General features: G+C 40.2%; 1 non-coding gene across 1 annotated transcript; it reads left to right on the top strand.

Moving 5' to 3' along the window:
- The first annotated feature begins 2,479 nt into the window (after positions 1-2,479).
- Positions 2,480-2,586, top strand: LOC116133592. Its single transcript, XR_004128574.1, has one exon. It is a non-coding gene; the product is annotated as a small nucleolar RNA R71 (small nucleolar RNA).
- The last annotated feature ends 15,411 nt before the right edge of the window (positions 2,587-17,997 follow it).

Raw genomic sequence — 17,997 nt, 5'->3', positions numbered from 1 at the left:
TAAAAATTTCCCAGGTTTCGCCGCGGCGAAGAAATTTTCTTCGCCGGGGCGAAAAATTCCCGAGAGCACAAGTCTTCCTTCGCCTCGGAGAAGAAAAATCTTGGCCGCGGCGAAATGCCTTAGGAAAATTTTTACGAAAATTTTTTTCTTTCTTCGCCGGGGCGAAATCCTACAAAGGTAATTCTTGTTTTTTTTTTCCTCAGCTTTCTTCGCCTCGGCGAAGCCTGGAGCATTTGGATTCCCTTCTTTTGCTGAAAACGTCACCTGAAACACCCAAAAGCAAATACATAAAAATTCATAAAAACTCATAATGAAATTAAGCAAAATCAAACAACCTAAATGAAAAACAAACAATTAAAAACACTTGGGTTGCCTCCCAAGAAGCGCTTGTTTATAGTCGAAAGCTCGACTCTCTCAATCCTTCGCATCAGCCCGGACTATCCAAGTACATCACCTCCCGGAAATTTCCCTTGTACTGGAGCTTTTTTTGCCGATGATCTTCTTCACACAGTGGCCTTGTTGAGAGTTTCACCACCCATTTCCATCCCTTGGTCATAACTTTGGTAGCTCGACTCTTCTCACCTACCGCCTTCCGTTTTCTTGGCTTTACTTCACCCTTTTTGATCTCAGAGATCTGTTCCTTGTGCGAACTCAAACTCAACTGCGACTCGTCTCAGAATTTTGTGCAACCCCTTCGTTCTGATCCTCAATCTCGAACTGATTTGGTTTGATAATGCAGCTTTGAATTTCCACCTTAGTATTATTCTGTTGGACGGGCTCAATTCTTGACTGATCCACCACATCGATTTTTAAGCACGACTCTTGTTTAGGTGGAGCTTTCATTGATTCAAGGACACTGAATGTTATTTCTTCATCTTGCATCCTCATGATCAACTTTCCTTCTTGAACGTCGATTAACGCTCTTCCGGTGGCTAGGAATGGTCATCCCAGGATAAGAGGAATTTCTTTGTCTTCTTCCATGTCCAACACAAAGAAATCTGCAGGAAAAATAAACTTGTCCACCTTAATCAACACATCTTCCACAATGCCCCTCGGATGCTTTATTGATCGATCTGTAAGTTGCAAACATATGGTTGTCGGCTTAACTTCACCAATTCCTAGTTTCCTGAAAACGGAAAAAGGCATAAGGTTAATGCTAGCACCTAGGTCACATAAAACTCGATCAAAGGTTATATCTCCTATAGTGCAAGGGATGGTAAAACTCCCTGGATCTTTGAGTTTCGGGGGCAGCTTCTTCTGGAGAATGGCGCTGCACTCCTCCGTAAGCATCACCGTTTCCTCATCTTCAAGCTTCCTCTTGTTCAATAAAATTTCTCTAAGAAATTTCGCGCAGCTCGACATCTGTTGCAATGCATCTGCAAAAGGAATGTTAATATGCCCTTTTTTAAAAACATCAAGAAATTTAACAAACTGCTTATCCTGATTCTCTTTTCTGAGTCTTTGAGGAAATGGTACGGGTGGTGTGTGATGCGCCAACTCTGGTGGTATCTCGGGGAATGGCAATCTCTCTTTCCTTTTCTTTTTCCCCTCTTCCTGCTTCTGTTCATCTTTCCTTGGGCTGGGTGGTTTCTCTTCAGCTTCAATTTCTTCATCAACTTCCTTATCAGACTCTTCATTTTGCTTTGATGAGGTTTCCTCTTTCCTTGGATTTCTCACCTCTTCTAAAGCTCTCCCACTCCTCAACGAAATTGCATTTACTTGCTCACGTGGGTTAGTCATTATGTTGCTTGGTAAGGAACCCTGCGGTCTCTCATTCAATTTCTCGGCCAATTGGCCCACCTGTACCTCAAGACTCCGAATGGATGCCCCTTGATTTCTAAAATTTGTCCTCGTCTCACTCATAAATCTCGTGGTCTCCTGCATGAATTTCCCAAACATATCTTCCAACTTTGTCACTTTTGGATCTCCCAGTTGGTTATTCACCCTTGGTTGGTTATTTGGAATGGTCCTCTAGTTCCATTGGTTATTTTGCTGGTTCTGATTTCCCCAAGCCAGATACAAATGATTTCTCCACCCCGAGTTGTATGTGTTGGAGTATGGGTTGTTTGGTTGTCTCTGATTACCTGCCAAGTAGTTCACTTGCTCCGTTGATAAAGATGACGAAGCAAATGTGTTCCCAACTTGACACTCGCTGCTCACATGGTTCCCTGTACAAAAATCACACGTTAGTTGAGGTGCTTGAATAGAGTTTACCTGCATAGTTCCCAACTGTTTCTGAAGTGCCGTGAGTTGGGCTGAGATGGCTGTGAATGCATCAACTTCATGAAGACCCGAAGATTTCATTGGTGTGGCTCTCTCATTTGGTCTTTGATAGTTGTTGCTTGCCAGAACCTCAAGCAACTCATAGGCCTCTTCTGGTGTCTTATTCTGCAAGGCCCCTCCTGAAGCTGCATCCACCATGGTTTGTACATTACTCATCAATCCATTGTAGAACGTTTGGACTTGAAGCCAAACTGGTAAACCATGGTGTGGGCATTTCCTCATTAACTCTTTGTATCTCTCCCAAGCCTCATACAATGACTCGGAATCATCTTGGAGAAATGATGTGATATCCTTCCTCAATTTTGCTGATTTAGCTGGAGGAAAGAACTTGGTAAGGAATTTATGTGCTAGATCATTCCAAGTTGTTATAGTTCCCGGTGGTAATACCATTAACCACCCCTTGGCTTTATCTCCCAATGAGAATGGGAATAATCGCAGCCTAATAGCGTCATCCAACACTCTATTTGACTTGAAGGCGTCACAAATTTCCAAGAAATTTGCAATGTGCTGATTCGGATCTTCCTTCAAGTCACCATTGAATCTGACCGACTGCTGGATCATCTGGATGATAGCCGACTTGATCTCAAAGTTGTTTGCTTACACCGTAGGTCTAGTAATGCTCGACCCACTACCATTCACTGTGGGAACTGAAAATTCCCTCAGTGTCCTGTTTTCTGGTTCAGCCATTTCACCAACTATTTCTTCTGCTTCTACAAACTAAATCCTCTCTTTCTCTTCTCTCTCTGTTATGTCTTCTAATGGTCCTTTCAAGCTCAAGGTCAATAGGGATCACTAGTTGACGTCTCGTTCTTCGCATAAACTGCAAAAGTAGAAATGAAGGAAAGTGAGATCACAAATCAACTGAAAATTAAAAACAAAAATAAAAACTCCAATCTAGCTAACTATAGAAAGACTCAACGTTAACTTAAAACTCTCTCCGGCAACGACGCCAAAAACTTGATGCGTGTTTCCTATAACATGCAAAAATAGCAAGTATACTAATCGCACCAGTAATATAATGATGATAGAGATCGTTCCCACGAGGATTGTTAGCTAACCACTAAGTATTCTACTGTTCTCAAGTTGGAGCAATCGAAATCTTTGGATTGATGGGAGCTAATTATAACTAATCTGAACAATAACTATTAAACTAAAATTTAACTAAAGATTGCAAGATAAAATTGCAGAAAATCAATTCAAGTAAAACGGGTAGGGTTTTGACTTCATTCGGATTTTATGGGTTAAACCTAAAAATTATACTACATTCACATTCATATGCATTGATTGTAAACCGAACTCACTAAGGTGTTAAACATACCTTCTCAGGCTATGTTTTCCTATTCTTCCTTTTTAACCTTCCGCACCCAACAATTTGAAGGTTAACAATTCCAAACTCATTAAGCATAAGAATCCTATAATGATTTCATTAATTCTTGAATCTATCTCTAGCATCCAATACTATAATGGTGATTACCCAAGAAGCCTAACATGATTCATTTCTCAATCTCATCATGTTCATCACATAAAGCATTAAAAATCAGAGTAAACACACAATCAAAACATAGTCATATGAATATAACGTGATCAATAATTAACCCATTAGAAATCCGAATTACAATCAAAACCCTAACCCAAAATGAGTTAGTTCATAGCTAAATTAACACTACAATTAAGAAAAACAAAAATAATCAAGTTCAACATAATGAAAAGTAAGAGAGAGGATAAGAAATCTCCCCAATTGATGAATCCTTTGGTTCAAAATCAGATCTTCACCCTTTCAATTGCTAAAAATCTCTAAGCTTAATCCAAAAAATAATGTAAAAGTTGCTAACCCTACTTCCTGCACGACCCCTGGGCAAAAAGGTTAAGTTTTTCTTTTATACCTCGCCCTAAATTTCTAAGAAAAACACGCACAATGTAAAACTGTGCGTTTTACAAAACTGAAAATTACGACTGTCGCCGCGGCGAAGAAGAAACGTCGCCACGACGAAGAAAGCCTCGGACTTGTTCGTGTCTGCCGTACTTCGCCGCAGCGAAGGACAATTCTTCGCCGAGGCGAAGCTACTTGAAAGGTTCTGAATTTACAGAACTGCCACTCTGCTTGCTTCTTTCGCTTTCTTCTTTGATTCTTGGTGCTCTTCCTTTGGAATAAGCCTCATCGTGCTTTGTCCTACTTCAAAACTCTTCTAACTTCTGAGATCCGCTAACTTCTGAGTCAAAACTTCCAATTTTGTCCTTATTTGCTCAAAATGTCCATTTTAACCTGAAACACAAAATGTAAAGAATTAAACAACAATTCAAGTCAAAATGCAACAAAAAGTACCTGAAATCCGACTAAAAAGACGAATGAAAATTGTATAATCCACGGATTATCAACGAACCTTACAGAGAAGTACCTCTGAATAGAGAATTATGTGGCTCTTCTCAATCGCCACAATCCCGGTCCTTCGACTTGTGCTCCTAACCAAGGGGAGGGTAGTAGAAGAGTTGATCGCAGATGGGCTAATGATAATTAGCGGAAGGGAAAGAAGCAGCGGTTTGAGCCCAAGAAATCCTATGCCTAGGTTCCTCGTTGCAATCGCGACAAGAATCACTATACTCCTCTGAATGCGTCAGTATCAGCTATTCTGGACAAGTTAGAAGAGGCCAGCCTGCTCGGAGAGCCAGGGCCTATGAACAATCCCCCTTTAACAAAAAACAGCAAGAAATATTGCCGTTATCATCAGGACAATGGGTACCACACCGATGAATGTCGGGCTCTCAAGCAAACAATTGAAGACCTCATCAAGTAGGGGCACTTCAAGGAGTATGTTGATGGTCCAACTCTCGTTCGGGAGAATGATCAAGAGGAACAGGGGAAGAAACGCCATGGTCGTAAGGGTCTTTACTTGGTAGGGATCATCTTTGGAGGACCGCACTTCACAGGTAATTCTCGAGGTGCCTAGGAAAGGTAGACTTGGGAAGCTCATCATGACCTCGTGTGTGTGATGAGCATGATGTCGTGACCTGCTAAGGTTCACAGAGAAAAAGAGATTACCTTCTCAGAGAAAGACACGGTGTGATTGCATCATCCCCATGAGGATGCACTCATCATCGCGCCTGAAATAGGTCGATGCGAAGTCCACAAGACGTTAGTGGACAATGGCAGCGTTGTGAACATCCTATTTCAGTGAGCTTTTGAGGAAATGTAATTGGACGAGACAGATCTGAAGTCTGCCTCTATCCCTCTTTATGGTTTTACTAGGGATCATCTGATTCCCAAGGGAACGATCGCAAGTGACCAAGATGACATAATTCTTAGTGGTAGACTGCCCATCCGCTTTTAACGGCATTCTGGGACGACCACTACTATGAATTTTCAAGGCCGTCACCTCTATTTATCATCTGAAGATGAAGTTTTCCACTCCGACAGGGTGTGGGGAAATGAAAGAGTCTCAGAGTGAATCTCGTGACTGCTATGTGAGAGTAGTGCAGATGGCATGCAAAGGGAAAGGGAAGTCGATTGGCATTCCCGAGCAAGCAATGGCGATCAACAGGATCAAACCACAACCGGGTCTAGTGGAAGACTACATAGATCCCTGTGTTCAGGAGTATTCCCACAACGGGTCAGTTGAGTCTCTGTTTGAGGTATCTGTCGACCAGAATAGACCAATGCGAGTGTTGAGAATCGGGAGTAATCTCCGCCCTTAACTCGCCGCAGATTTAACGAGCTTCTTCAGACAGAATATCGATATTTTTGCATGGACTCATGCTGATATGGTCGAGATCATCCCAAATATAATATGTCATGCGCTCAACATTGACAGTGCGATCAAGCTGGTTCGCCAGAAGAGAAGAGCCATGGATCCGGAGTGCTATGCTACTCTTAAAGTTGAGGTGGATAAGCTCCGCTCAAACGGGTTCATTCGGGAAGCTCATTACCCGAGTTGGGTCGCCAATCCGGTTTTGGTGAAGAAACCCAACAACAAGTGGCGTACTTACTTTGATTTCCTTATCTCAACAAATCATGTCTGAAGGACAGTTTCCTTTTGCCCAGGATCAATCGACTCATCGACGCCACCTCTAGGCATGAGCTGTTGAGCTTCATGGATGCCTACTCGGGGTATAATCAGATCCTGATGTATAAACTTGACGAGGAGCATACCTCGTTCATCACAGATCGGGGACTGTACTATTATAAGGTCATGTCTTTCGGTCTGAAGAATGCTGGGGCTGCCTAGCAGCATTTGGTTAACCGTATATTTTCCGAGTAGATCAGGAAATCGATGGAAGTCTATATCGATGACATGTTAGTTAAGTCGTATGACGCTTCAGATCACATAACACATCTCGTTGAGATGTTCGACGAACTCCAAAGGTATAGAATGAAACTTAATCCTCTAAAGTGTTCATTCGGAGTATCCTCAAGGAAATTCCTAGGGTATATGTTTAACCACCGAAAGATTGAGATGAACCCCAAAAAATCCGAGCTCCCCTAGATATGAAAAGTCCCGCAAATCAAAAGCAAGTTCAAAGCTTGAATGGGAAGATAATGCTCTCAATCGCTTCATATCGAGAGCAACAAATTGATGTTTGCCGTTCTTTAATATACTCAAGGCCAACAAGAAGTTTGAATGAACTCCAGAATGTGAGCGAGCCTTCCAAAGCATAAAAGAACATCTCGGAAAGCCACCTCTTTTATCTAAGTCTCTTCCCAAGGAAATCTTATTTATCTACCTGTCCGTCTCTCAGTATACGGTCAGCACAACTCTCATTCGGGAAGAGTGCAGAGTTTAGTGGCTAGTGTATTACATGAGCCAATGACTAGTGGACACCGAGACACGATATCCGGAGATGGAATGATTAGCCTATGTCCTACTGATCGCTTCCAGGAAGCTGCGACCTTATTTCCATGCTTATACCATCAATGTTCTGACCAACTACCCATTCAGACAAGTTCTTCAGAAGCCAGAGGCTTCGGGTAAGTTGCTTAAATGGGCTATGGAATTAAGCCAGTTCGATCTACATTATAGACCGAAGACAACAGTCAAAGGGCAAGTTGTTGCTGATTTTATTTCGGAGTTCTCTTATCAGCCAGATCGAGAACCCGAATAGCTAGCTAGCTAGCAAAGTTGTCAAAGAAACTGTTCGGAACTTATCAACTTGGAGCCTCTATGTTAATAGGACTTCGAACAGAAGAAGAGTCGGAGCTGGTCTTCTTCTCCTTAGTCCCAAAGGGACTTGGATTCATGGAATCCTTAGGTTCGGATTCAAAGCTACGAATAATGAGGCCGAATATGAAGCGCTACTTGCTGGTCTACGACTGACAAGAAAAATGGGGTCGAAAATGATCGACATCTATAGCGACTCCCAACTGGTTGTTAATTAGATCTTGGGAGAATATCAAGCCAAAGAAGAGAGCATGATCAACTATTTGAGGAAAGCTAAGGTTGTGCTCGAGCCTTTCAAGCATTATATGGTTAATCAAATCCCGAGAGACAGTAACTCTGTTGCGGATGCTTTTGGAAAAATAGCCTCCTCGCTGGACTCCGATGTCTTGAACAATATTCCAATTCAGTACATCGAGGTTCCTAGCATCAGCTCGCCTAAGCAAGTCGTAGCTATGTGATGCGTGTTTCCTACAACATGCAATATGTAGCAAGTATACTAATCGCACAAGCAATAAAATGATGAGTAAAGTATCATTCCCACGAGGATTGTTAGCTAAGCACTAAGTCTACTAATGTTATCAAGTTGAAGCAAACGACTTCTTTGGATTGATGGTAGCAATTTGCAATTAAACTTAACAATAAATTTTAAACTAAAATTTAACTAAGAATGCAATATTAAAATACGGATAATCACTTCAAGTAAAATAGGTAGGGTTTTGACTTCATTTGGATTTTATGGGTTAAACCTAAAAATTACACTACAATCACATTCCTATGCAATGGTTGTAAATCGAATTCACTAAGATGTTAACATACCCTCTCGGGCTATGTTTTCCTATTCATCCTTATTAACCTTCCGCACCCAACAATTTGAAGATTAACAACTCCGAACTCATTAAGCAAAAGAATCCTAAAATGATTTCATTAGTTCTTGAATCTATCTCTAGCATCCAATATTATAATGGTGATTACCCAAGAAGCATAACATGACTCATTTCTCAATCTCATCATGTTCATCACAATATCCATTAAAACTCAGAGTAAACACACAACCAAAGCATTCTCATATGAAAGTAAAACAATCAAACACTTAACCCATTAAAATCCAAACTACAATCAAAACCCTAACCCAAAAATGGTTAGTTCATAGCCAGATTAACAATACAAAAATGAAAAATAGAAATAATCAAGTTCAACATAATGAAACTGAGATAAAAGATCAGAAATCTCCCCAAAAGATGAATCCCTTAGTTAGAATCGAATCTTCACCCTTGTTACAATCCAAAATCGCATCAAAAACTTATCCAAAGAATATGTAAAAGTTGTTTAACCTAAAAACGAAGACTCTTGGACAAAAGGCTTAGTTTTCCTTTTATACCTTGCCCAAAAACACGCACAAAATGAAACTGTGCGTTTAACAAAACTGCAAATAATAACCATCGCCGCGGCGAAGAAAGAAACAGATCTGGAGCATCTGGCGTACTTCGCCGCGGCGAAGGAAAAATCTTCGCCGGGGCGAAGCTAATTTACGAGTTCTAAAATTACAGAACTGCGACTCTGCTTGCTTCTTCGATTCCTTCTTCGATTTTCGATGCTCTCCCTTTGGAACAAGCCTCATCGTGCTTTATCCTGCTTCCGAACTCTCCTAACTTCTGAAATCCGCTAACTTTAGAGTCAAAAACTTTCAGTTTTGTCCTTATTTGCATAAATTGTCCATTTTAACCTGAAACACAGAATGTAAAGAATTAAACAACAATTCAGGTCAAAATGCACCACAAAGTACTTGAAATCCGAATAAAAAGACAAAATAAAACTGTATAATCCACGGATTATCAAATACCCCCAAACTAAAGATATGCTTGTCCCCGAGCATACGGTACAAAATCAACGAAACAAAAACATAAACAATGACGAAAACACAAAACCCAACAAAACTGGAAAATGAACAAAACTAACAAGACTCAAATTCAACAAACAAATTGCCTAGAAATTGCACAAGCCTCAAAAGTTGTTGAAAAATTATAATAAGGAAATATTCAACACTCCAAGAAGTTATAAGCATTATCAACAGTCTTCCTCAATCGGTCCACCAAGTAGGTGATCCCCACTTCAATCCACATTTCAACTTCCCCGATTATTTTATGCAAAAATGTAAAGTTCATCAAATGGTGACGGACTCCATAAGCCTAAATATCGAACTACTCTCCACTAATGAGGACTAAACAAAAATGAGAATCAAAAGGTCTTTAAAAGGTTGTAACGTTAGGCTCGGTTAGTGGGTTCCAACAAAAAGGATAGGAATCACAAAGTAAGAAAACTCGGTTTTCCTAATGCAAACGCTAACGTCTAATTGAACTCCACTTCTTCTTAACCACCAATTGAAATGTCTGCTAATTCACCACCCTCGAAACTTTCATTTTTCTTATTCCCGAAACCATAAAAGCGGGGGAGCTTAGTTTAAGGTGTACGTCGCATTGTTACACCAGAAGTTGCCAAGTACTGCTAGGCAGTTTTTAAGGCGGGTTCTGGTTTCCAGCCGGTATACCCTTAAACGAAAATTATTAAAATTTTTTTTTTTCAAACATAAAACAACAATTCAATTGAATTGAGGTGACTACCTCTTTTATTTTTATTTCTCTTCTCCCAACCCCCAAACTGTTAGTAAACGGTCCCGTATATGCAGCGGAAATGAAAAATATAATATAACAGGATCGTTTACATGAGCCAAGATCAAGGGTATGATTTTACAATTTATATTAAATAAAATCTGCATAAATATTCAACATGAGTTAAGAGAAACAAACGCACGTTGAAGGCTCCTCCCAATGGCGACGAAGGTTTTGCTATCGATCCAAGTGTAGGATCGAACCTGCGTAGTCCACACGAAGACAATCTCAAAAGAACCAAAGAGGGATTGCTAGATCCTCTTTGCTCAAGATTAAGAAGAAAACAAAATCAATTGAATTGATTTTAGGCTCAAAAGTGTTACTGCGTGGGGAAGCAAAAGGGCTGCTGTGTGTTTTGGTTTTTCAAAGAAAAAACCCTTAATTAAAATCACACACACTTTCCTTTTATATAAAACAATTGCCCTAATCCCATACGAATAGGCTTGGGCTCCAACCCAAACGCCTCATGTTGCCAAACACTCCCAATTTGATTATTTTAATTCATCATTATCTCAATTAAAATCAATAATAATATATATTAACATATATATATAATATAATATTAACATTTAACAATAATGATAATTTAAATATGTGTGAACACATATTAAACGTAATTCACTTATTTAATTTTTTAACAAATTAAATAAAGGCTACGACCTCAGCAAATTTAATTGCACAGTGAAATTACCAAATAACCTTTGCTAAAAGACGAAAACGCCCTTCTTCTTCTTGCATCTTAAATTTCTTCTATGGTGTGACCTAGGCTCCTCATATATCGGCAGTGTATAGTAGCGATTAACAACAATTAATCGTCTCACTAATACACAGACCAAGTTGGCCTAGAAGGCATCATGGCCACCCGATAGATTCGGATTCAGCAAAGTAGCTACTGTCAACGATTGGTTACCGTCAATCGATCCTTTCATCATTCGTTATCCGACGAGACGAAGGCATAGAAATAGTGTCACCTTCGGTTACTCTCGATATTATTTATTCAGTTTCTGGACCAATGACCCGTATTATAAACTGGATAGAGCAACAACTCAATCCCACTGTGGCCACAAGTTTTAGTGTCATTGCATTACTGAATTGCGCCGTGAGTAACTTTCTCCCGACCGGGAGTGATAATCCTCTGTCAACCACCATAGTCTTGATACACTCCTTGATGCAGCCAATCACCACCGTTTGAAAGCTCTGAAAAGAACTGCGTTAGGCTAGTGTCAAACTACACCAATCGGTGCACAAGGCGCTCCGGTGATCTCAAGTCTAAGGATCACATGCACCACCATTCGTTAGGATTTGTTCCATAGACACGGGTACCATCCATATGGAATCCTCTGGTGGGTCGCCAGTGAACTTGCTGTGGTGTAACGCCTACAACAAAACCCATGTGTTCACCAGGTTGTCACCAAACAACCTTGACAAGTGAGATCAGTCACTGCCTTTCGACAGGGTCGTTAACACTATGATAGCCTATCCGTATTATCTGTGCCCTATTCAGAATAATACTGGGGCTACGGACGTTTCTAGAATGGCCACCATATGTGCTCATAGGGTTCTACTATCAAGATTTGAAACACTTGATACCCTCGTCAGGCTTACCATCTCAGGACATATATCAATACTATTGCAATAATAATGATTTCGCGATATAGAATAAAATGCCTTTTATTGATTAATGAACATTATACAAAGAGTCAATTCTACAATAATTGAGGCTCTAGGGCATCTACTCTAACACAAACTATTTCTTTTGCTTATTCGTACACTCTTTCGTTTGCATTAGGACCGAATTTCCTAAGGGTACGATAAAGTGTTTAGGGATAAGGATTGGACATTTGTTATTTTCACGAAAAAAGTAAAACAATAAAATTTAAACGCTCAAATGGGTGACAAGGGAAATTATTTCAGGGTCGGTAGAAAGGCTCAAACGTTTCGAACAAATGCCTAAATATCTTCTCAACCATGCTAATCCTAGAATTTCGCCTCAAGCACTTCTCCTAGGTTCTAGAGTCCCACCACATTATCAAACTTCGCCTAATCACATAAAATGAATCTAAGCATGCCGAAAAAAATGAATGGTGGTTGAACCACCAACAAACCTCAATCAAAATCCAGTCAATAACATAAACTTGAAGCATACTTAAATTTCTCAACAATAAAATTTCAACAACCCAATTCCATCACTGATTTGTACACTTCACATCGGCAAACAAACACAAAAAAAAACACAAATAACTTTTTTTTTTTTTTTTTTCAGTTTAAGGTGTACGTGGCGTTGTTAAACCAGAAGTCGCCAAGTACTGCTAGGCAGTTTTTAAGGCAGTTCGGGTTTCAGCCAATATACCTAAACTAGTTTTTTTTTTTTTTTTTTTTTTTTTTTTTTTTTTTTTTTTTTTTTTTTAAACGGTTTCAGTTTAAGGTGTACGTGGCTTGTTAAACAGAAGTCGCCAAGTAGCTAGGCAGTTTTTAAGGCAGTTACGGGTTTCCAGCCAAATACCCTTAAACTAGTTTTTTATTTATTTTATTTTATTTATTCTATTTCCTACCCCCCAACTAAACATAACATTGGCCCCAAGGTTGCATTATGCAAAAATCAGGAATAGAAAATACTAAAAACAACAAAGGTACGAGAATGCTCCCTGGTTAATTCGTGAAGTGTCGCTCCACAATGAACACCCGGTCTCGGACTTTTCATCCCCCATAATCTGTCAAAACAATTAAAACTGTGGTGTACCTTATGTTAGCAAAAATTCACAACTAGCTTGAAAATATTACATCCTAATCTCGTCCCTTCAACAATCTACGAATTAAAAGCAACAACTAACAACTAAACAACTAAACAAAATCCACAACCAAAATAAAACTGAGTTCAATGTTTCAAATGGACACAAAATTAAATGAAAACAAATAAACAAAAACAAAATGAAAACAGGTGCTCTGGTTCAATCTTGTTCTTCCTCGTCTTCCTCTTCTTCCTCATCTTTATCTTCTTCCTCTTCTTCCTCAGAGTCCATCCACTCATTCGAGTTCCAATCGGCCCATTGATATGCAGAAGTGTCAACGTTGAGCTCCTTGAAGCTATTCGTCAGCAGCTCATGCATCATCTCAGTTTGCTCTACCATCAAATCCTGACATCTCTTCATGTATTTCATTAAGCCCATCATTTCCTGCATCATCTGTTTCTGTGAACCGGTGGAGCTGGATGATGTGGCTAGGCTTGTTCTCTGCCTTTTTGCCCCTACTCTTGGTTGCGCAGATTCCGAATGGTCAAAGTGTTTCTTGTAATATTCTGAGTCTAGAATTGGAGCAGCATGAATGCGGTGCTTGTCATCTTGAACCTTGACTCCAGCTTTAAGGCATAGGGCTGTGATGAGATGCGGGAAATCGTAACTTCCTCGCCCCGGTTTTGCTGCTAGCTTGATGCTGTTAAAAATCATGTCCCCCACATCAATACTCTTCCCTATGGCAATCGAGTAGAGCAGCACTGCCTTCTCGTGAGTCACGGTGCTGTAGTGCGATTCCGGTATTAGTTTCGCACAGATAAAGTATTGCCACAACCGAGCCATCGGTGTCAACTGCGTGCCCTTAAGAGTCTTTTTCTGTTTCTTTGACACTGCCCACTCTGCACCCGGTTTTGCAATAACTGGAAGGATTAAGCTGTCATCAATCCGTGATCTCTTGAACTGCACATACTCATCACTGAGGATTTCAGGCAAGTGAAAGAAATCATTGATTTCCTTCCCCGTAAATGGCACTTCCTCTCCTCTTACAAAAACAGTATCTTCCTTACACTCCGGGAGATTGGCATAGAACTCCCTTACTAGTGGCTCAACAGCCAACTGCTCAAGAGCTCGCAAAAACATGTCCCAACGTCTCCCTCTACTCCAGTCAAAGGCTTGAGTAGCGGTTAAACCGCGCTCCAGAATAATCCCCTTATCCTTTCTTTGAATTGCCGCCTCATACCTTTTGCGGGCCTCATCATTCACAAACCGGTTGTCAACACTCTTCCCTTTGCTCTTACTCTTGCCCTTGTATGGTTGCTTAACTTTCGGAGCCATTGTTCACAGCTTAACTTCAATCCACAAAAAATCACCCAAAAAAAATTAGACCTAGTTGTTCAACACAATTAAGTCAATCCTGCAAAAATAACCAACATTTCCAAAAATTCGCAATTCACCCCCCAAACTTCAAATTTTCAATTCAACACAAACACTCCAAAAATTCAAAACCCACACTCCTAATAATCAGTTAATGCACAAACTACTCTTCTTCAATCAATATCACAACTCAAAATCACCCAAATATTCACAAAGCAATCGCAATAAAATTCTCAGATCTATGATTAGAAACTTGAAATTTTTCGATAAAAAGCTTTGGGTTATTGAGATCTTACCAAAATGAAGTAATATTCACTACTAATTGAACCGGAAACAACCCAGATTGAAAAGCCCCAAATTTTTTATTCGAAAATTTTCATGAAATTTTCGCGAAAACAACATTTTGCGAAAATTGTTGTTGAAACAGGTTGTTTTGGTGTTTAGGAATGTTATGGAGTAAGAAAATTGGTTGGAAAAGCACTAGGGAAGCAAAAGATGGAAGTTTGAAAATTTTTCTCTCAAGTGAACATGCAAGGCGGCGTGAAGAATGAAAAAGAAGAGTGAGTATTTATAGAAAAACTTCGTCGCCGCGGCGATCGATGTTCTTCGTTCATGAACCCTAAAAAGTTTCCCAGGTTTTGCTGTGGCGAAGAAAATTTCTTCGCCGGGGCGAAAACTTCTCGAGGATACAAGGCTTTCTTCGCCCCAACGAAATGCCTTAGCCAATTTTCACAAAATTAATTCACCTTCTTCGCCGCGGCGAAAACGTCCAGGAGCTAACTCTTATTTTCAGGTCTCTTCGCCGCGGCGAAGAATGATTCTTCGCCTTGGCGAAGTCTGGAACATTTTCATACCTTTTCTTCGGCTAACGACTTCACTTGAAACACCCAAAAACAAAAACATAAAAATTTATACAAACTCATAATGAAATTAAACAAAATCGAACAGCCAAAATGAAAAGCAAAAAGTTAAAAACACTTGGGTTGCCTCCCAAGAAGCGCTTGTTTATAGTCGAAAGCTCGACTCTCTCAATCCTTCAAGTTGGGATGTCCAGCTGGATTGGGATGGATTTGTAACTCATCACCCCATCAATGTATGGCTTCAATCTTTGTCCATTAACTGTGAACGTGCCTTTATCTTCATGTGTCACTTCCACTACTCCGGATACGTAAATCCTCTTAATAGTGAATGGTCCGAACCATCTAGACTTAAGTTTTCCAGGGAAAAGCCTAAGTCTAGAATTGAACAACAACACCTTCTTTCCAACTTCAAAAATCTTCTTGCGGATGTGCTTGTCATGCCACCTTTTTGTCTTCTCTTTATAAATCCGGGCATTTTCATATGCTTCTAGACAAAACTCATCAAGTTCGTTCAAAGTCAGCATCCTCTCTTCTCCAGCGGCTTTCAAGTCCATGTTCAGCTTCTTAACGGCCCAATACGCTTTATGTTCAAGTTTTACCGGCAAGTGGCACGCCTTCCCAAAAACCATCCTAAATGGCGACATACCAATCGGAGTCTTAAAGGCAGTTCGATAAGCCCATAATGCATCATCCAGCTTTCGTGACCAATCTTTCCTAGATGCATTAACTGTCTTTACCAAAATCCCCTTGAGTTCTCTATTCGACAGTTCCACTTGCCCGCTCGTTTGTGGATGGTATGGTGTTGCAACTCTATGTGTCACTCCATATTTACTCAACAATGCATCCATTTGCCTATTGCAAAAATGAGATCCTCCATCACTAATGATTGCCCATGGTACCCCAAACCTTGAGAAAATATTCTTTCTCACAAACTTAATCACTACCCTAGCATCATTAGTCGGCAATGCTACTGCCTCAACCCACTTTGACACGTAATCCACCGCTACTAAGATAAATGTGTTCTCAAATGAACTTGGGAAAGGACCCATTAAATCAATCCCCTATACATCAAAAAGCTCAACTACCAAGATATTGTTCAACGGCATCTCATCTCTTTTTGAAACACTACCCATCCGTTGACATTAGTCACACTCTTGAATCATCCGGAAGGAATCCTTAAAGAGGGTTGGCCAATAAAACCCTAATTGTAAAACCTTGGCTACTGTTCTAGCTCCCCCAAAATGGCCACCTACTTCCTTCTCGTGACAATGTCGTAGAATGCTTTCCATCTCCTCCTCTGGGACACATCTCTGTATTATTTGATCAGCATAATGTCGGTAAAGAAAAGGTTCTTCCCAAAAATAGTACTTCAAATCTGAGAAGAATTTTCTCTTTTGTTGATATGTCATACCACTTGGGAGCACCCTTGATGCCAAATAGTTTGCAAAATCCGCATACCATGGTGCTTCCTTCACTCTCATCAAGTTCTCATTCGGAAATGTTTCTGTAATTGGCAATTCCTCTTCATTTCCCTTGATTGGTCATTCGATCCTTGACAAGTGATCCGCCACCACATTTTTCGACCCCTTTTTGTCCCGAATTTCCAACTCGAACTCCTGAAGTAGTAAAATCCATCTTATCAGCCGCGGTTTTGCTTCTTGCTTTGCCAATAGGTGCCTGATTGCTGAATGGTCCGTGTATACGATCACCTTTGCACCTAACAAATAAGAACGGAACTTGTCAAAAGCAAAAACTACAGCCAACATTTCTTTTTCAGTGGTGGTGTAATTCAATTGTGCATCAACGAGTGTTTTGCTAGCATACTGAATTACATGTAACATTTTGTTTTTCCTCTGTCCTAAAACTACCCCTAAAGCAAAATCACTAGCATCACACATTAATTCGAAAGGTAGTCCCCAATCGGGAACTGCAATAATAGGTGCAGATACTAATAATTTTTTTAGAGTTAGAAAAGCATGCATGCAATCATCATTAAAGTAAAAAACAACATCTTTATTCAACAAATTGCAAAGGGGTTTAGAAATGTTAGAAAAATCCTTGATGAAGCGTCTGTAAAACCCCGCATGCCCCAAGAAACTTCTGACTGCCTTGACATTTGATGGTGGTGGTAGCTTCTCAATCACTTCTGTCTTTGCTCGATCAACTTCTATTCCATCCTTGGAGATCCTATGCCCGAGCACTATTCCTTCATTGACCATGAAGTGACATTTCTCCTAGTTTAGCACCAAATTTGTCTCCTTATATTGCTGCAAAACAAAAAAGAGATTAGTTAGACAGCTATCAAATGATGAACCAAAAACTGAGAAGTCATCGATGAGGACTTCTATAAACCATTCCACCATGTCTCCAAAGATTGACATCATGCATCTTTGGAATGTTGCTGGTGCATTGCATAACCCAAATGGCATCCTTCGGTAAGCAAAGGTACCATTGGGGCAAGTGAAGGTCATTTTCTCTTGATCCTCAAGAGCGATGGCAATCTGATTATATCCTGAAGACCCATCTAGGAAACAATAATAGGCATGTCCTGCCAACCTCTCCAACATCTGATCAATGAAAGGTAATGGAAAATGATCCTTCCTTGTCGCCTCATTCAATTTACGGTAATCAATGCATACTCTCCAGCCCGTCACCGTCCTCGTTGGTATTAACTCGTTACTCTCATTCCTTACCACCATAATACCTCCCTTCTTCGGAACCACTTGTATTGGGCTCACCTATGGGCTATTGGAAATCGGGTAAATAATTCCCGCATCTAAGAGTTTCACCACCTCATTTCTCACCACTTCCTTCATCGAAGGATTCAATCTCCGTTGTGGTTGCACCCTAGGCTTAAAATCATCCTCCATGAGTATCTTATGCATGCAAAATGATGGCGAGATACCTCTAATGTCCGAGATGGTCTATCCAATTG

Source organism: Pistacia vera, unplaced genomic scaffold (genome assembly GCF_008641045.1).
Source record: "Pistacia vera cultivar Batoury unplaced genomic scaffold, PisVer_v2 Contig270, whole genome shotgun sequence".
In the NCBI taxonomy this organism is placed as follows: domain Eukaryota; kingdom Viridiplantae; phylum Streptophyta; class Magnoliopsida; order Sapindales; family Anacardiaceae; genus Pistacia; species Pistacia vera.
This window is presented reverse-complemented; position numbering and strand designations above follow the sequence as displayed.